The sequence below is a fragment of the Pinus tabuliformis genome, chromosome X, assembly GCF_031772625.1.
Source record: "Pinus tabuliformis cultivar Carrire ecotype Pingquan chromosome X, CPIR1, whole genome shotgun sequence".
Taxonomy (NCBI): domain Eukaryota; kingdom Viridiplantae; phylum Streptophyta; class Pinopsida; order Pinales; family Pinaceae; genus Pinus; species Pinus tabuliformis.
The window spans coordinates 1,489,294,655-1,489,316,190 of record NC_142308.1 but is presented as its reverse complement, the minus strand read 5'-3'; the positions used below and the strand labels follow the sequence as shown (position 1 = coordinate 1,489,316,190).

The 21,536-nt window shown below is 38.7% G+C and overlaps 1 non-coding gene across 1 annotated transcript; it reads left to right on the top strand.

Annotated features, from left to right (window-relative positions):
* Positions 1 to 13,586: 13,586 nt before the first annotated feature.
* On the top strand, positions 13,587 to 13,659 carry TRNAK-UUU (transfer RNA lysine (anticodon UUU)). Its single transcript has one exon. It is a non-coding gene; the product is annotated as a tRNA-Lys (tRNA).
* The last annotated feature ends 7,877 nt before the right edge of the window (positions 13,660 to 21,536 follow it).

Genomic DNA, 21,536 nt, shown 5'->3' with positions numbered 1-21,536 from the left:
AAAGGTGATCGTCCGTGCTAAAACAGTGTCATGCATGCGACAGCAGTGAGATGTGAATGAAAACTGAAACGGTGCTTCTACAAGCTAACATGCATCAAAATGACAAAAAGCGCTCACTGAAATCAAGCAGACAGCAATCACACAAAGTGAAACACAAAAAGCGATAGAAATTCAACACAAGACATGAAAGGCGGGCTTACCCCAAAACAACTGAGTTGAATGTGTCGATGACTCCTAGATGCAATGTGGGATGTCAGAGGTGCAAGGTTGATGTGAGGAATGAGCTCTGGAGTGTCCAGTTGATGAGTTTTGATTAAATCGAGGCTGTGACGTGCATGCCACAAATCTAGGAAAAGCAACAGTTGGCGGGATATTTCTGAAATGATCCTTGCATGTAACCTCTAGCTGCTAAAAATAGATCCTTGAATCAAGGGATGCCTTTGCATGTTGCCTTGGGAGAAGTAGCCCATTCATGCAAATCAGTTTTGCTCGGTCCCAGAGGGAACCGGTCAACTAAACTACACATGCAACAATCTACTTAGCTGGGAGGAAAAAATACACATTTCTAGGAGGGAGCTGGGCTGGCTGTCTAGAGGGATTGCGCAATTTCTAGGCAGAGCAGCTGACTATTTCCCATAATTGTGTAATTTCTAGGTTGAGCATTCCTACTAGGAGGAATTGTGCAATTTTTCTAGTGAACAATGACAGGCAGAATTGCATAATTGTGGACTGCAACAGGCTGCCAGATAGAATTATGCAATTTCTGGAGGGAAGGTTGGTTCCCCTCCAAAATTGCGTAATTTATTGAGGGAGATGCTTAGCTTGTAGTTGGACCAAGTATGGTGAAACAACTTGTAGTTGGACCAAGTCTGGTGAAACAACCTGTGAGGGGGATGCAACAGGTTTTGATTGACATGTTGTCATTCTGCAAGAAAATCATTGAAGCTTGTGTACTTAACAAGGCAAGACATGCTACTGTGAAAGGTTGGTAGGGAGGCTCCAAAACGTGTAGGTTTTAACCCCGTACAGAAATTACTTGCATACGGATTCTAAAACACAAAAAATAAACAATACGAGAGCATAACACATAAAACACATATACACAGAGATTTCCCCTGGATCCCAAAACTGGGACTACCAGCTTGATTTTTCATTATTTTATTTCAATGTTATAGTACATATTTATACATGCTGAAGCATCCAATACCATGGACTGAAAACCATCGCGTCCAAAACCATGGACCGAAAAATCATCGCGTCCAAAAAACATGTGCGAAAATCATGCACAAAACCATAGGTGGGTCCGCCCAACGTAACATAGGGTCCAAAACCAAAAATTTTTAGGGCACTGCCCTGGACCCCATAAAGTGGGGTTACGAGTATGCCTCAAACCCCCTGTGACCCCCCCCCCCCCCCCCGGCTACACAATCGGCGTAACGAAGGGGGGCTTGCCCCCCCCCCCCCCCCTCTAACCCCCCAGTTAACTACGTCGGCTATTCATGGAAAGAATATAACACAACCCAACATTCTCCCACTTGTTGTTTTCTTTCCACAAGGGGCCACAAGAGAGCTTAGTCATTTTTCCAGCCCTGAAACGTCCATTGTCTCTCTACACCAAGAGAACTTCTCAGAGCTCACATATTTTGTCAATGCATCTATAGTATTCTTCAAATTATCCACCACCAGCAACACCCTTTTGTCTTCTATCATATCCCTCACAAAGTGATACTGAACATCAATGTGCTTTGTCTTTGAATGATATGCGGGGTTCTTTGCCAAGAAAATTTCACTTCGGTTATCACAGTCTATCCTTATAGCTCCCTGTACTAACCCCATACTTGAACACAATATCTGCAACCAAACTGCCTCCTTGCTTGCATGAGTGGTTGCCATGTATTCTACCTTTGTAGTTGATAGTGCCACTACAGATTGTTTCTTACTCATCCAACTGACTGCACCTCCAAATAGGTTAAACACATACCCACTTGTAGATCTTCTCTGATCCAGATATCCAACCCAGTCTACATCAAGAAAGCCACGAATATCCAACATTCTTTCCAATCCCGATCTTCCTTGGTAGCACAAACCATAATCACTAGTGCCACGCAAATACCTGAAAACCCGCTTCATTGTTGTCCAGTGCTTCTTCCCTGGTTTTGACGTAAACCTGCTCAATACTACCACTGCATGTGCAATGTCTGGTCTAGTACAAACCATTGCATACATTAGGCTACCGAATGCACTTGCATATAGAACATGAGACATGTCCTCTTCCTCTTCTTGTGTCTTGGGACACTGTTCAGCAAATAACCTCACACCTATAGGAATAGCAACCTTCACCAGTTTACTATCTTGCATATTAAACCTCTGCAGTATTGTCTTGATATACTTCCTCTGGTTTAACTAGAGCTTCCTCTTTGCCCGATCTCTTTTAATTTCCATGCCCAAAATATAGTTTTTAGCACCAAGATCTTTCATGTCGAATCTGGAGGACAATTGGGTCTTCAAATCCTGGATAATTTCTTTGTCATTTCCAACCAGAAGCATATCATCCACATACAATACCAGATAAATAACACGGTCACCAATTAATTTAAAATACACACAGTGATCTACTTTGCTTCTAGTGAGCCAAGTCCCCATATAAATGTATCAAATTTCTGATACCACATCCTTGGTGACTGTTTTAACCCATACAGAGACTTCTTTAACTTGCATACCAGTTCTTTCTTACCCTTCACCGCAAATCCTTCAGGTTGCTTCATGTAGATCTCCTCTTCCAGATCCCCGTGAAGAAATGTTGTCTTCACATCCATCTTTTCTACTTCAAAATCAAAAGCAGCAGCAACAGATAAAAGCAACCAAATAGAAGTTACCTTGGCAACAGGAGAAAAAATATCACCAAAATCAATTCTCAACACCTAGGAATAACCTTTTGCTACCAACCGAGCTTTGTATTTCTCCACCTTTCCTTATGAATTTGTCTTCTTCTTGAACACTCATTTGTTGCCAATGGGTTTCCTTCCAGTCGACAACTCCACCAGATCCTAAGCCTCATTTTTTTGCAAATATTCCATTTCATCAACCATGGCCTCTTTCCAGAGTTTTTCATCCTCTGAATCCACTGCTTCCTTCACAGTTTTGGGATCATCATCAGTAATAGACAAAGCAAAATTTTAACAGAAAGTAGATGGACTATACCTTTCTGGTTGCCTTCTTTCTCGAACTGATCTTCTCACAGCTGAAGTTTGTGGCTGTTCATCTTCTGATTCCTCCTCTACTGTAGAGTCTGATTCTTCCTCCTTTAGCTCAAACTCTATCTTCTCAGGTTCCTTTCGTTGGACTTCATGTTTAATAACATCTTTCACCTCTCTGAACACCACATCTCGGCTATACACAACCTTCCTTGTTGCTGGGTTCCAAAGCTTATAACCCTTTAAACCATCCTTATACCTAATAAAGATGCACTTTCAGATTTACTATCCACCTTGGTTTGTTTCTCCTTTGGAACATGTACATATGCATCACATCCAAATACCCTTAGATGTGAAAGAGAGGGTTTCTTACCAGTCCATACCTCTTGTGGAGTCTTATCCTCCAATGCTGATGAAGGTGACCTATTGACCAGGTAACATGTAGTGTCCACCGCCTCTGCCAAGAATTCTTGTCCTAACCCGGCACCACTGAGCATGCTTCTTGCCCTTTCTATCAACGTCTTGTTCATTCTTTCTGTAACTCCATTTTGCCGAGGTGTATATGGGGTAGTCTTCTACCGTGATATACCACACTGCTTACAGAATTCTTCAAATTCCTTGATGCAAAACTCTCCACCATTATCTGTCCTCATCACCTTTATCCTCTTCTCTGTCTGATTTTCTACGAGAGCCTTAAATTCTTTAAACCTGTCAAAGGCTTCAAATTTCTTCTTAAGGAAATATATCCATATATTCCTTGAGAAGTCATCTATAAATGATACATAGTACATAGACTTACCCAGTGATGGAACCTTCACAGGTCCAAACACATCACTCTGCACAAGTTCTAATCTCTGTTTCACCCTCTTATTACCAGAGGGGAAACTCACCTGATTCTGCTTCCTATATACACAATTTTCACAAAAATAAAAATCCAGAGAGCCATTACTCATACCTTCTACCATACCTTTACCATGAAGTATTCGAAGGCCCTTCTCTCTAATGTGTCCAAGCCTTTGATGCCACAACATGGTCTTCTCTACATAGACCATTAGATTTTCTGCTCCACTTTTAGGAACCACAGAACTGTTGCACCCATCAATAACATTGCTACCTTGCAGCTTGTACAGGGTTCCAATTCGAACTCCCTGCATCAATACTAGTGCTTCCTGAACCATCTTGCAGGTATCTTTCTCAAACACTGTCTTTACACCTGCATCATCCAACTTACTTACAGAAATCAGATTTCTAGCCAATGCAGGAATATGTAGAACACCCGAAAGTGTTCTAACCCTTCCACCTTGCAACTTCAACTTTACTTTTCGCGACCAGCAATTCTAGCCTTCCTATCATCCCCCAAGAAGACATCACCACCATTGTATTTCTCATAATCGTAGAACCACTCTCTATGGGAAGTGAAGTGAAAGGATGCACCTGAGTCAATCAACCATGCCTCATGATCTACATGTGTACTTGAAGAAGCAAAGTACACATCCCCACCTTCATCTGAGGTGGTTTTCGCCTCTACAGAAGGAGAATCATCAGATCCCTTTCCTTTATCAGGAGCTTTAGATTTACAGTCCCTTTGAAGTGCCCTTCCTTTCCACATTTCTAGCACACCACCTTTATATGTTTTCTTGGAGATTTAGATCTCCCACTCGATGACTTACTTTTGTTTCTGTTCTGGGACCATCCTCATACAGACAAGGCATTACCATTCTGGCTCTCCATATTTTTCCGTCTCATCTCCTCCGTCAGCAAGGCTAAGACTATTTCATCAAACTGTAAGGCAGCTGCATTGCTATCTATTGCACCAGACTATCCCACGAATCTGGTAGAGAAAACAACAAACTGATGCACTTATCTTCATCTAAAATTTTAATATCAACAGATGCTAACTGACTTACCACAGTATTAAATGCGTTTAGATGCTTTGTCACCGAGTCTCCATCTTTCATCCTCAGGTTATGAAACTTTTTCCGCAAGAACAGTTTATTCACCAGAGACTTAGATTGGTACAAAGTCCCTAACTTGTCCCACAAAGCCTTCACCGTGGCTTCTCCTGATACATTCAGCAATACTGAATATGAGACACACAATCGTATTGTGCTTTTTGCCTTCTGATCCAACTTCTTCCATTCTTCGTTGGACACTCTTGTTGGCTTAGTACCTGGATCTACCGTGATCCACTGATCTCTATCTACCAATAGATCCTCCATCTTGAGTTTCCACAACTCAAAACTCTGACCATTAAATTTCTCGATCTCTATCTTTCCACTGCTCGCCATCTTCTTTCACCACCAGAATCGATCTCGCAGATCTCCCACTGAACAGGGTCTACCACAGGCCCGAGTGAAACCCCTCAGCAACAAAGGTGTCCCCTTGAAGCCAAAACTGCTCTAATACCAAATGTGCGTTTTAACCCCGTACATAAATTACCTGCATACGAATTCTAAAACACAGAAAATAAACAACGCGAGAGCATAACACATAAAACACATATACATAGAGATTTCCCCTGGATCCCAAAACTGGGACTACCAGCTTGATTTTTCATTATTTTCCTTTCAATGTTATAATACATATTTATGCAGGCCGAAGCATCCAATACTATGGGCCGAAAACCATCGCATCCAAAACCATGGACCGAAAAACCATCGCGTCCAAAAACATGTGCAAAAATCATGCACAAAACCATAGGTGGGTCCGCCCAATCTAACATAGGGTCCAAAACCAAAATTTTCTGGGGTGTTGCCCCGGACCCCATAAAGTGGGGTTACAGGTACGCCTCAAACCCCCTATGACCCCCCCCCCCCCCCCCCCCCCCGGCTACACAATCGGCGCAACGAAATGGGGCTCTGCCCCCCCTCTAACCCCCCGGTTAACTACGTCGGCTAGTCGTGGAAAGAATATAACACAACCCAACAAAACGAAGCTAAGGAAAAATTTTGGAGGGTGGTTGTAGCCGCTACAACAATACCTTATTAAAAACTAAAACCATACAAAATATAACTATATAGATGAGAGAAATCCATACAAAATATAACTTTATATATATAAAAGAAAGAGAAATTCATGGCTAGGTGATCACAGCAATGAAGTGTTTAACAAAAATACAATTATTCTACTTGGAAGTTAGCAACAAAAAGTATGGCTACGCTTAAATAATGAAATATTTTTTCAATAAGCAAATAAGGTCTTCATAAATAATGAATTAACTTAACTAATAATCATATTATAATTAATGATCAAATTATTTAGGTTTTCAAATTAATAATTAAATTGTATTTATAAAAATTTAAAAGTTAAAAATTAAATAAATTAAAAATTATTTTTTTGCTAAATTTAAATTTGTAACCATCACCTTCATTTTAAAGGCCATGATCCCTTGGCACTAATACCCCTTGTTAGTAAACATGAGATAAATAAACCAATAATAACACAAACACCATATTTTACTCTAGACACCCTTGTGAGAAAACTAACTGCAAATAATAGATCTACTATTCCTCATGGCTTAAAAGCAGACATACCTTGACTTAAAAGCAGCGAAGTTGGAAACATCCAGGGCCAACCAAGTGAGCCCTCCACTCAACTTAGGACTTAACCAAAATGTAAGGAAAATGACAAAGATGGATTGGTGGACAAATTAGAAAGAGATATGACATCTACTACACATGCACCATTGAATTAGTGCAATTATGAATAAAAAAGAAACACATAACCAACATGGACCATAGAAAGCACCTTTCAATACAATATCAATGTGTAATTAAAAGAGAATCCAAACTCAATTATTTATCCATATTTTAATATTGTAAATATTACATTAATAATCATTTAAAGTTTTTTAGTTATTCTTTTCTCTCCCACATATATTATTATTATTATTCATAGAATTAATTTTCATTGCTCTTTAAGGATTAAGCATCCATAGTGTGGAATATGGTACTACTCATAACTTGATATTACTTAGTAGTAATGGATCTTGTGACCTCCCTAAGCATTAGATCGTACTAGAAGTGGTTAAGCTGAAATAATTTTCCCTTAGTACACTCTCCCTCTATGTATCTGAATAGATATGTATCCCAATACACTAGCTCAAAGTGATTGTTTCAAATTGCATGCAAAAATACACAAGGTAAATCCCATAAGCTAGATACGTTTGTTAGATGCCTCACTTCATGCCACTACCAACACATGCATCATAATCAATGTTGATGGATTTATACTAGGTTACCAGTTATGAAATGTTGGGAAGTGCCCAAGGCTTCCCAAAATAAGGATTTACTTATTCAAAGTAAATGTTGGGTTTAGTAATTTAGAGTTTCCTTTTGAATTTATTGGTCATGTTATGAGAGACATTTTTGCATCATCAAAAGAATTCACAATTTTTTATTAGACTCCATTCACATTTATTTAGAAAATTTTAACCTTGAAACTTAACATTAAAAAAAATTCAATCATGTCATAATTTATTGATGATGATGATGTTTACCATTTTTAAAGATTAACAAAATTTATTGGATAAATAAAATAAATTCGACTAAATATTCTTCAAACTATCATTTCCATATTTAAACGTCATAAAAATGAAAGTGACAAATTCATCTTGATTTTCACAAACAATATAGTTGTAAAGATCAATAAAGTCATAAAATTAGATAAAATTATCTCTCATAAACCTCTCACTATTACATATAATCTTAACAATGACATCATATTAAGGCCTAATCACAATACTAAAGCTCAAGAAGCATGCATATTCTTTTGAGTCTATTCCAAAAGTATTTTCTAGGAAGAATGTTAAATGTTTTCAAAAACTCAACAAATCAATAAACAAGATTTTTTTATTATTATTTTTTTTTTCTCTGGTATCTTTGTTAATAACTCAAGGGAAACAAGGTGATCAATAGCATGTCGATTTTTAAAGCTAGCTTCCCTCTAACCTTTTTACTATTATCATCCCACTATGATTTGCTTTGAAAAATTAAGTGATTTAATTTTATTAAATTAAGATTGTTAATATTTAATCGAATAAACTAAGATTAATCATATTTGGTTTAATAATTAATTAGGTCATTTTATTCCCAAATTAGAAAATAAAACAAAATTAAATTTCCAATACATTATTAAAAAAAAAACCTAGTTGAAAATTTTAATTAAAATTAAATTTAAAATACCATGCCAAACTCAATCTCATAAGATTGTGACATGGCATCTTTCAACACCATTAATTTTATGATTTCCTGAAAAAATAACATTAATTTTAATATTATCCATTAAAATAATTTTATGTAAAAATGATTGTGTATTTTTGTATTCTCAAATTTTAACCAAAAAATTATTGACCAATACTTTTTTGAATAACTTTTAATGTCGTAGTTTAATTTATTCACGATATTTTTTCTTTTGTTGAATTGAGGCTTCCGTGATCCATATCAAGTTTATGAGAGATTTTTTAGCGCAAATCACATGATATTTCATTTGTCAACGTGTTTCGAACCAACTAGTGTGGTTCATCATCAAGACAAGTTGAAGAATCAGATCTAGCTATGCATGTTAAATAGTCAGAGCAGAGCATCCAACGACTAAATTCTAGACCAGGTAACGGCTATATTGACTAATGGCTAAATTTGACTGGGAAACGGCTAGTTGGACCGGACTAGGGGCATAACCTTATTAAGTTAATATTAAAATTGATAGTTAGTTATATTCTTATTAAATTAAAAGTTAAAGGGACATATGAATATAGAAGTTTTAACCATATATATTAAATATATATATTATACTTTTAAATATATATTAAAATAAATTATAAATTAGTTATAAAGGTTGTTAACTAAATATATAGATATTAGAGTGATTTAAGGATTAGAAATAATATTTTAAATAATTTAAATATTATTTAGCATATTATCACAGATTGATTTTACAATTAAAATAAATAAGATTAATTTAACTTGATTATTAAATTGATAGTCAATAATATTCTTATTAAATTAAAAATTAAAGGGCCATATGAATATAAAAGTTTTAACTATTCTGTAAACTTTTAATTATAAATATATGTTAAAATAAAATAATATTAAATAAAAGTTATTAAATATATAAGGAGTGATTTAAGGGTTAGAAAGAAATTATTATTATTATTATTATTATTTATTTATTTAGCAAATTATCATAGATTGATTTCACGATTATTTTTCTTTTTTAATTAAGTTAAAATTATTAGAATATAACTAATCGCATGAACAAAATGTTATTAAAACCTCAAACTAAATCAACTACTCATCAAAGAACAAAGGCTACTGGATACGGGAAACAAGGGGAAATGTACCAGGAAGAAAACAAGAACAAGCTATAACCTAGGGGCAAGGTAGGGGGGGCGCAGGGGGGGAAGGGAAGAAAACGACTAGGAAGGGAGGGCTGGGATCCAGCAACTACTGATCTTCCAGCCATCCTCTCTATTGAGATTGTTCGGCCTTTTTTCAATCTCAAGGGCCTCCCTAAATTTCCGGTGATGGAAATGTGAAACCCTAGTAATAACACTAGCCTCCTCACTATAGACATGATGATTGGTTTTCTCCACATGTTCTGCTAAAGCGGAAGACTTGGTTCTCCTATGCTTAAGGTCAGCTACATGTTCACTAATCCTTTGATGATCCAGGTGGATATTGGTGGCCACCTACCAAGTCCACCTGGACCCCCACCATTGTTTCTCTCAGCATTTTCAGTTTCCTTAAGTGTAGCACAACTTACTATTTTTAGCAGTTTTTCGGGTCCTGAACTTCCGGAGCCGTTTTGAGGCCCTAAACGACGTTTTTGGGAAATCTGGGGCAACACGGGTCAATGGACCAATGTTTCCTCCCAAAGTGGCAGTGATCGGATAGATCTTTCTAACGAGCTATTATACGCGTCAAACGGAGATCGTATGCCAAAGTTACGACCTTGGGAAGTTGGTGTACCAATTTACCCAAACGGGGCCCACTGTTTGGCATTTCATCTTCTAGGGTTAGGTTTTGGAATGTTAAGGGTTTTCCATTGTTTCTCAACAATAAATAGGCCTTCGAGCCTCATTGTAACACAGTTCAGAGGCATGTAGCCACCACATCCCTTCTCAGAGATAAGCTACCATCGCCCTAGCTGGTTTATTTCCATTTCTGGTTGTAAGCATATTTCAGTATTTTCCATTAATGAAATGAAGTATTATTTCTACTGCATCTTTGTGTACATGGTTATCTCTGTAATCTGTTGCGTTCCTGTTTAAATTCGGATCAGTGGTATCAGAGCGGTCTGCTTTTTCTCTGTTTTTCTTTGCATGTCCCCAACAAGGTCGGGATATAAGGAGTTAGGGCTTGAACTGGTCAAACCCTTGCAAGACCAGCCTCGGAAATCCAGACGGCCTCCCATGGCAGATGAGAAGAAAGACGAGGGGGCAGGAGATCCCATCAAAATCTTGCTCGAGGAAGCCCTTGAGCGACAACGGAACGCGATGATGGACAGCTTTGCCCAGATCCTTCAGCGGCTACCCAGAAGCGACGCATCGACTTCCAGCAGCTACTCTGGAAACGCCACGCCCTTTAAGGTACAAGTTAATTTTGAAATCCCCATATTCAAGGGTCAAATAGACGCGGATGCCGTAGATAAATGGTTAAATCTGCTAGAGGGTTATTTTTCTATTTATGAATTTTCAAGTCGGGAAAAGATTGTTTTCGCTCTTCTCAAAGCAACCCCCCACGTCAAGGACTGGTGGGAAACCTACTGCAAGCAGAAGGATGAAAGTACTGGCTCACTATTTTCAGCCGCACCTACCTGGAATTCATTCCGGGATGCCATCAAGGAGCAGTACTACCCTGTCGGAAGCTATGAGGATGAATACATAAAGTGGACCACGCTGCGGCAGGGAAGGGACCAAGACGTGCTGGAGTTCACCAATCTTTTCCATACCCTTCGCACAAAGTTGGGTATCAAGGATTCGGAGCAACATTTGATACTCAAATACCGTGGCTGCCTGCACAAGTACATCCAGGAAGAAATACAATTCCTGAACATCTCCTCGCTCGGCGCAGCATACCGATATGTCGTCAAGGTCGAGTAGAAGTTTAAACAAAAGAAGCGAGACTTTGGATCTGCGAATCCAAAGCAGGGGAAAGGTGCCCCTAAACCACAGAACAAAGGACAAAGCCAAGGTGGGATAGCCCAAGACAACCCACAGAAGCTGCAAGCAAAGAACAACGCCGCGAAGCCGAAAAAGGACAGGGGAAAATGGTGTGAGTTCCATAAGAGCTCCACCCACAACACAAGTGAGTGTCGGGCCAAGCAGTCACTAATGGATGAACTAAAGGTTTCAGAATCAAATGCATGTTATGACTCTGAATCAAAACCTGATAAGGGGAATGACAAAGGGAAGTAGATCATTGATGCAGATCCCAACGCCACTGTTGCTACCGCCAAGATCCAGAAAAATGAACCCGAAGATCCAGAGGAGGAGGAGCGTCTCTTCCACTCCCAGATGTGGGTAAAGGGCTCCCCAATACAGTTCATTGTTGATAGTGGGAGTCAAAAGAACCTCATTTCGGCAGAGGTCGTGAAGCAGTTGGGCTTACCGACCACAGCACATCCACAACCATACACCATTAGGTGGCTTCACCAAGGACGAGATCTTCGCGTGAGCCAGCAGTGTCGCCTTCCATACAACATCAAGCCCTTCAAGGATGAGGTATTGTGTGACATTGCTCCCCTTGAAGTTTGTGATGTATTATTAGGACAACCATACTTGTGGAAGCGACATGTTGTGTATGAATCAAGGCCCCGTGCTGTTATTATTACATTGGGAAATAAGTTGTACAGGATACCAGAGGTAGCACCACCTACCGCCATCTCTTTGATTACTGCAAAACAATGCAGTAAGATCAGTTCCAAAACCAGGAAATTTGTTTTCCTGATGATACGCCCTCAAGGAAAGAAGAAGATGGTGGCCGCAGCCTCCAGACGGGGTCCCTCTGCACGACAACTACAGATGGACAAGGTTGTGGAGGAGTACGAGGACATCTTCACCTCCCCTGCAGGGGTTCCTCTGCACTGTCAGGTCAAGCACTCCATCGATCTGACCCCAGGTGCGCCGCTACCCAATGGACCAAATTATCGGCGCTCCGTTCTGGAGAACAATGAAATCAAGAGGCAGATTCAGGAGCTCCTGCAGAAAGGTCACATCCGTCCGAGTTCATCGCCTTGTGGGAGCCCGATTGTGTTGGTACAGAAGAAGGATGGGACGTGGAGACTCTGTATTGACTATCGGGCGCTGAACAAGATCACTATCCGTAATAGGTACCTGATTCCGCGAATTGATGACCTCCTGGACCAACTAAAGGGGGCGAAATATTTCAGCAAGATCGATCTGAAGTCAGGATATCACCAGGTACCAATCGAACCCTCTGATGTGTGGAAGACTGCCTTCAAATCCAAGGAGGGCCTTTTCGAATGGTTGGTTATGCCTTTCGGATTGACGAATGCTCCTGCAACCTTCATGAGGCTAATGGATGACATCTTGCGGCCATTCACCAACTCCTTTGTAGTAGTATACTTGGATGACATTCTGATCTTCAGCCAGAGTTGGGAAGAGCACCTCCACCACATCCGACAGGTTATCCAAACACTACGGCAACACAAGCTATGTGCCAATTTGGAGAAATGCACTTTTGGCATGACCCAGGTTCAGTATCTGGGATACATCATTGATGAACAGGGGGTGCATGTCAATCCAGCGAAGATCCAAGTCATTCGGGATTGGCCATCTCCAACCACTCTAACAGAGCTCCGCAACTTTCTAGGTCTTGCCAACTTCTACTGCAGGTTCGTGTTGGGGTTTTCTCATATTACTTGGCCCTTGAGTCAAGTCACCAAGGGAGGGGCGAAAGCAAAATTCTTTTGGTCTAAATCTTAACAGAAGGCATTCATGGAGTTGAAGGATCGCCTCTGCACGGCACCAGTGCTCGCGTTACCATATTTACAACAACTATTTGAGGTCGATACAGATGCCTCTGACTATGCTATTGGGGCAGTCCTTACTCAACATGGACATCCAGTGGCATATTACAGTGAAACACTTTCAGACACAGTCCGGAAGTACCCTTGCATTACATTTAAAAGTCATCTGTAATAATATACACTCTTTAGGGTATTAAAGCTTCCCCTTCCTATATGATGGAACACCCACAGCCAGAGGTTAAAGCTTCCCACCATATATGATGGAACACCCACAGCTGGAGGTGTAAGGTACCCATCATTTAGGATGGGACAGCCACCACCGGAGGTGTTCTCAGAATCAGGTGTTCAGGCCGAAGGTTCAGGTGTTGGTGCCACAGGCTCAGGTCTTATCAGAATCATTAGGGGCATGTAGCTCAGCGGTAGAGCATTAGGGGGTTTAACCTAATGGTCGCAGGTTCGAGTCCTGCTATGCCCAGCTGCCACACACGTCTGTGGATGACCCAGCTTAAATGGTATAACATACAACATGGTACAAATTTGCATTATGCAAAAGCCCACAAAGGCTATAAAGTTGTCGCCAACGGTGCCGTTAAAATTCCATTTAATTCCGTTAAATTGTGGCATCAAAATTAATTCGAGGGGAATTGGTGGATTTTTTAGCTTTGATTCGAGGGAACTTGGTAGATTATTAAACATTAAATCGAGGGATCATAGTGGTGGTGCTTCGGGGTCAATTGAGTCGGCGTTCTGGAATAATTTATACAAACTTATAGAGGATTCAGGCTCTAGTTATCAAGCCTCTAAGGTTAGTCTCTATCACGATGAAGTAATAAAATTGCTTATTTCGAACAAATCAAGAGTTGTTAAAGGGTACTCTTATGAAGATTTGGTCAATTTACAGAGAAAGATAGAGAATCTCTCTTTTGGTTATGATGAAGAGTCTTTGTTCCGAAGTGTTCCGTTGTTAATCAGACGCTTAATAGGTACAGATATGATTACTGCTAAGTTGTATCTAACTGAGATGTGTAACCTGTCCGAAAAGGATTTACTTTATATTGAGAAGTTTGGGAACTATACATTAGAGGAAATCATGATTTATGTACTAGGGGTGGTGTTCAACTGTGTCCAGAGTTTACCTCTCGTTAGGGTCTCTACTTTGATCCAACAGCTTGAGTCTGCAGTACGAGTTCAAGCTTATCATCTGGGAATGCCGAATCCGAAAGCTGCAAAGAATCGAAAAGAGACAAAGCGCAAAGTTACTAGGAGTCATTATGCTATTGGGGCTAGCTTGGTTCAACTATTAGTTGAGCGACAATTAATTACTCTTGACACCACATTTAGCTATACGGATGACTACCCTGTTTCGAATAGTAAGGGTAGGTTTAAACCTTCAAAATGCTTTGCTATGTGTAACTTTGATCCCACTATTCTTCCAATCAAATTCAATCTGCCCATGGTTTGCGAGCCATTGCTTTGGAATTCAAAGGTAGCTAACCCTTCAACTTTAGAGGATATTGAAGGTGGGTACTTAAGTGGACTCTCAGGAGACATGTATAATCGATTTCGTATCTTCACTTCTAAGAGCCTTACCCATTTCTATATTAAATTGCATTATCCACAGCAGATGTGCGATGTATTAAATAGAATGCAGTCACAATGCTTTAAAGTCAATAGTCATGTATTGGAGTTTATTCGGAGCAATCGTGATACCTTAGAAGAAGTGGGTCTTCTTATGAGGAGAGGTCTAGCGAGGGTGAATCTACAAGAGGCTTCTAACCTATTGAGGTTTAGTTACTATAACGACGAAGGAATTAAGGCAGTGATAAGCTTTGATAAGCTCATGATGGAATTCGTTAAGCGGGTGCAGCGAGCTCGCTATGAGGATTTTGTATTAACTCTTGCTCATGCATACGAGGGCTATAGATTTTATTTGCCGGCGTTCATGGACTTCCGCGGTAGAATCTACCGTGCCGGTGTATTGCATTTTCACGAGAGAGATTTGGCTCGAAGTTTAATAGTATTTGCATCAGAAGGGGAGGCTTCTCTCAGAACGCTAGTATCCAGTGCATCAAAAGGGGAGGCTTCTCTCAGAACGCGAGTAGCCAGTGCTTCAGAAGAGGAGCAGCTCAGAACGCGAGTAGCCAGTGCTGCTGCCTTCAAATATCAAAAGTTCGTCTCTATAGACCAATCTATTAGCTGGTTTAACAAGCACCGGGAGGCACTGATAGAATCATCAGACAAGAAGTTTATTGACTTCGCTCAGTCGGCGAGTGACCCATTTCAGTTCATTGCCCTTATTCTGTGTAACAGAAGAGTGGGTGCCCTCGATAGCTTTCGTGATTGGAATGGGGTTCCAGTGACTCAAGATGCTTCTGCATCTGCTTATCAAATAATGGGTTACCTGTTGCTTAACAAACAAATGGCTAGGCTCACGAATCTTCTTCCGTCTCCTTCAAGGGAAATACAGGATTTGTATGTGTATTTGAGAGAGGAACTTCGTTTCTTCTTTCGGAAAAATTTGGATCTTCATAGTTATAAGTTTGCTATCGTAGAGTCTCATTTAACAAGAAAGCTTGTTAAACAACTCTTTATGCCTTTGATCTATGGGAAGAATGTGATAACAATGGCTGGTGATATTCGTGAGTGTTTTGGGTCATTGTTCAATATGAAGGAATCCTACCACATTGCTCGCCTTTGCCGTGACTTTTGGGTAGAGAAATATCCTGATATAGTTAATTTAATGATCATCTGTAATGATATACATTAAATTAATAATATTAATGTAATGTATATTATTATGATAAAGAGATGTATTCCATTGTACAGGCCTACCGACAATGGAAGCATTACATTTTGTGGAAGGAAACGGTCATCCACACAGACCACCGACCCCTGCAGTTCATACAGACCCAAAGGAAATTGCAGAATGATCGCCATCAGAAGTGGTCTACATACCTGCAACAGTTCCACTTGAATATCAAGTATAAGAAGGGCAGCACCAATAATGTTCCAGATTGCCTCAGTCGACCACCGATCATGGCGTTAACCACCGTGCTCAACTCTTGTGGGCACGAGACTTCTGATTGGCCACTTCTCTACAAAAGCAACCCAGAATTTGGCCACACATACCAGACACTCTTGGAGGGTCGGCATATTCCAGATTTTCACCTCCAAGATGCCCTGTTATGCCACTTGGGTCACCTTTGTGTTCCTTCAAGCGAGCATGCCAAGATGATTTGGGAAGCACACTACAGTCGGGTTTCTGGGCATTTCGGGGTTTAGAAAACAGTGGCACTACTGCAAAATTATTTCTATTGGCCGAATCTTCGACAAGATGTTGGGAAGTACATCAGATCATGTACTGCCTATGCCATTGCCAAACCGACCATCAAGAAGCACGACCTCTATACCCCGTTGCCTACCCCTAGTCGACCTTGGGAATCCATCTCCATGGATTACATGTCAGGCCTTCTTTCCACTAAGCATGGAAATGACTGTGTTTTTGTGGTCGTCGACAGGTTCTCGAAGATGGCCATTATGGCAGCCTACAAGAAGAATATCACAGCAGAAGCTACTGCTAAACTCTTCTTTGAACGAGTGTGGGTGCACTTTGGGATCCCACAGTCTATCATCTCAGATTGGGACAGTCGGTTTCTCAGCACATTTTGGTCCAGTCTCTGGTCAATGCTGGACACCAAACTCACGAAGTCCACAGCCTTCCATCCTCAAACTGATGGCCAGATAGAGGTTGTCAATAGGATGATTGTGCACATTTTGCGCATGTATAACTCAAAGCATCCACGCACATGGGACGAGAGCCTCCCCTATGTTCAGCACAGCTACAACCGAGCTCTTCACAGCTCCACTAGCCATAGCCCTTTTCAGGTGGATTTGGGATTCCAGCCACTATGCCCCATTGATGTGGCCATGCCACTTGCAGCTACTCACATAAATTCAGCTCATGTCCAGTCCGAAACAGATAAGGCCACCAGCTTCATTGAGCGCATCCAACATATTCGCTAGCAGGTCCATGACATTCTTGAGAAATCAAATGCCAAGTACAAGCAGCGACATGATCAACATCAGGTGCCATACAAGTTTCAGGTGGGTGACAAAGTCTGGTTGCATTTGCAAAAGGAACGCCTTACTGGAGCCTATCAGAAACTGAGACCACTCCGATATGGTCCTTACACCATTACTAAGGCTATGGGAGACAATGCATTTGAGCTCAGCATTCCCCCATTCCTTGGCCTGCACCCAGTGTTCAATGTGGACCGCCTTCGGCCATACTTTCCACCATTGCTAGACACATCCGACATTGTAGAACAGCTCACACCCACAGAATTAAATCCAGATTGCATGGAACAAGCTGCAACTAATCGGATCATGGACACACAGATCAAGAACACTTGCCAACAGAATATCTAACTGTATTGAGTTGTCAAAGCAGGCCAACTCCTTCAGCAGGGCAAGTGGCTCACCAGGGAACAAGTTCAGCGAAAGTTTCCTCATCTCATGGAGGGACTCAACGCAATGGGGACCATTGCTTCCTAAGGGGGGAGGAATGATCCAGGTGGATATTGGTGGCCACCTCCCAAGTCCACCTGGACCCCCACCATTGTTTCTCTCAGCATTTTCAGTTTCCTTAAGTGTAGCACAACTTACTATTTTTAGCAGTTTTTCGAGTCCTGAACTTCCGAAGCCGTTTTGAGGCCCTAAACGACGTTTTTTGGGAAATCTGGGGCAACATGGGTCCATGGACCGATGTTGCCTCCAAAAGTGGCAGTGCTCGGATAGATCTTTCTAACGAGCTATTGTACGCGTCAAACGGAGATCATATGCCAAAGTTACGACCCTGGGAAGTTGGTGTACCAATTTATCCAAACGGGGCCCACAGTTTGGCGTTTCATCTTCTAGGGTTAGGTTTTGGAATGTTAAGGGTTTTCCATTGTTTCTCAACAATAAATAGGCCTTCGAGCCTCATTGTAACACAGTTCAGAGGCATGTAGCCACCACATCTCTTCTCAGAGATAAGCTACCATCGCCCTAGCTGGTTTATTTCCATTTCTGGTTGTAAGCATGTTTCAGTATTTTCCATTAATAAAATGAAGTATTATTTCCGTTGCATCTTTGTGTACATGGTTATCTCTGTAATCTGTTGCGTTCCTGTTTAAATCCGGATCATTTGATTAATAGAGCGACCAGTCTCACCAATATAGGGGGTCCCACAGGAACAAGGAATAATATATACTCCTTTCATGTCCTTAGGGTCAATAGGATCCTTCACAGATCTGAGGGACCTACGAATGGTGTTAAGGGGTCTAAACGTCGAGGGGACATTATGCTTCTTCAGAATCCTCGCAATCCTATCAGTGGTTCCCTGAACATACGGAAGATGGACACCTGGAATCCGTTCTTTCGGTTCTCTTTTAGATAACAAATTCTTGGTTTCTTTGAGGAAAGCCTTTTGTCCCATGTATCTACTATAACCGTTCTCCATAAAGACATTCAAGAGATGGGATTTCTCCTCAATTGAAATATCATGTGATTTACACCGAAAAATATCTCATAAACTTGATATTTTTTCTTGTTAATTTTAACCAAAATTCAAAAAGAATTAAAAACTTAAGTTTAGGTTGTTTAATTTGTATAATTCTAGTGCCTCAAGGGGTTTTTAGAATGTTGAATCCATTTATGGATTTAAAAGTGTATTTTAAACAACAAAAAATCACATTCTTACTTGAAATTGTATTGCGGGATTCTAATGAAAAAGACTATTTCATCTCAAAATTAGAATACACCATTTTTATTTTATTAATATCTCTCACCCCAACTACTCAAAAATTTAAACCAATACCTTATTTAAAACTAAACCCATACAAAAGATAATTATATAGATGAGAGATTGATACAAAATATAACTTTATATATAAGAGAGAGAAATTCATCACCTAAACTACTCAAAAATTTAAACCAATACCTTATTTAAAACTAAACCCGTACAAAAGATAACTATATAGATGGGATAAGTTCATGCAAAATATAACTTTATATATAAAAGAAAGAGAAATTCATGGCTAGGTGATCACACCGATAGTGTTTAACAAAAATACGATTATTCTACTCAAGAAGTTAGCAACAAAAAGTCTCACTCTGCTTAAATAATGAAATAAAATTTTCAATAAGAAAATAATGAATTAACTTAAATAACAATTAGATTATAATTAATGATAAAATTATTTAGGTTTTCAAATTAATAATTAAATAGTATTATAAAAATTTAAAAGTTAAAGATTAAATAAATTAAAAAATATTTTTTTCTAAATTTAAATTGTTAGTCATTACCTTCATTTTACCGGTCATGATCCCTTGGCTCTAATACTTCTTGTTAGTAAACATGTGAGAAATAAACCAATATTAACACATAAACAATTAACACACAAACACCATATTTTACTTTGGAAACCCTTGCAAGAAAACTGACTGCAAATAATAGATCTATTATTCCTCATGGCTTAAAAGCAGGCATGCCATGACTTAAAAGCAGAGGAGTTGGAAACATCTTGGGCCAACCAAGTGAACCCTCCACTCAATTTAAGACTTAATCAAAATGTATGGAAAATGACAAAAATGGGTTGGTGGAAAAATTAGAAAGAGATATGATATCTACAACACATACACCATTGAATTCATGCAATTATGAATAAAGAAGAAACACAAAACCAACATGGACCATAAAAGGAACCTTTCAATGCAATATCAATGTGTAATTAAAAGAGAATCCATACTCAACTGTCTATCAATATTTTAATATTGTAAATATTACATTAATAATCATTTAAAGTTTTTTAAATATTCTTTCTCTCCCACATATATTAGTATTATTATTCATAGAAATAATTTCCATTGCCCTTTAAGGATTAAGCATCCATAATGTGGAATATGGTACTACTCGTAACTTGATATGACTTAGTAGGAATGGATCCTACGACCTCTCTAAGCATTACATCGTACTAGAAGTGGTTGAGCCAAAATAACCTTCCCTTAGTATACTCTCCCTCTATGTATATGAATAGATGTGTATCCCAATGAATTAGCTCAAAGTGATTGTTTCAAATTGCATGCAAAAATTTACAAGGTAAATCCCTTAAGCTAGATACATTTGTTACATGCCTCACTTCATGCCACTACCAACACATGCATCATAATCAATGTTGACGGATTTATACTAGGTTACCAATTATGAAATGTTGGGAAGTGCCTAAGGCATCCCAAAATAAGTATTTACATATTCAAAGAAAATCTTGGAATTAGTAATTTAGAGTTGCCTTTTGAATTTATTGGTCATGTTATGAGATACATTTTTACATCGTTAAAAGCATTCAGAACTTTTTATTTGACTTCATTCACATTTATTTAGAAAATTTTAACCTTGAAACTTAACATTAAAAAAAAAATTCAATCATGTCATAATTTATTGATGATGATGATGATGTTCTTTACCATTTTTTTAAGATTAACAAAGTTTATTAGATAAATAAAAGAAATTCGAATAAATATTCTTCAAAATATCATTTCCATATTTAAGTATCATAAAAATGAAAATGACAAATTCATCTTGATTTTCACAAACAATAGAATAGTAAAAGTCAATAAAATCATAAAACTAGATAAAATTATCTCTCATAAACCTCTCACTATTACATACAATCTTAACAATGGCATCATGTTAGTGCCTAATCACAATACTAGAGCTCAAGAAGCATGCTTATTCCTTTGAGTCTATTTCAAAATGTTTCTTAGGAAGAATGTTAAATGTTTTCGAAAACTCAACAAATCAATAAACACAATTTTTTGTTTTGTTTATGTTATGTTTGCTAATAACTCAAGCGAAACAATGTCATCAATGGTATGTTGATTTTTAAAGCTAGCTTTCCTTTAACCTTTTTATTATTATCATCCCACTATGATTTGCTTTTAAAAATTAAGTCATTTAACTTTATTAAATTAATATTATTAATATTTAATTAAATAAATTAAAATTAATCCTATTTGGTTGAATAATTGATTAGATCATTTTATTTCCAAATTTGAAAATAAAATAAATTAAATTTCCAATAAATTATTAAAAAAAAATTGAAAAAAAAATAATTTAAAATACCATCTAAAACTCAACCTCATAAGATTGTGACAGGGCATCTTTCAACATCATTAATTTTATCATTTTCTTAAAAAAAATTAACATTAATTTTAATATTATCCATTAAAATAATTTTATGTAAAAAAAATAGTGTATTTTTGTATTCTCAAATTTTCACCAAAAAATTATTGGACAATATTTTTTTGAATAGT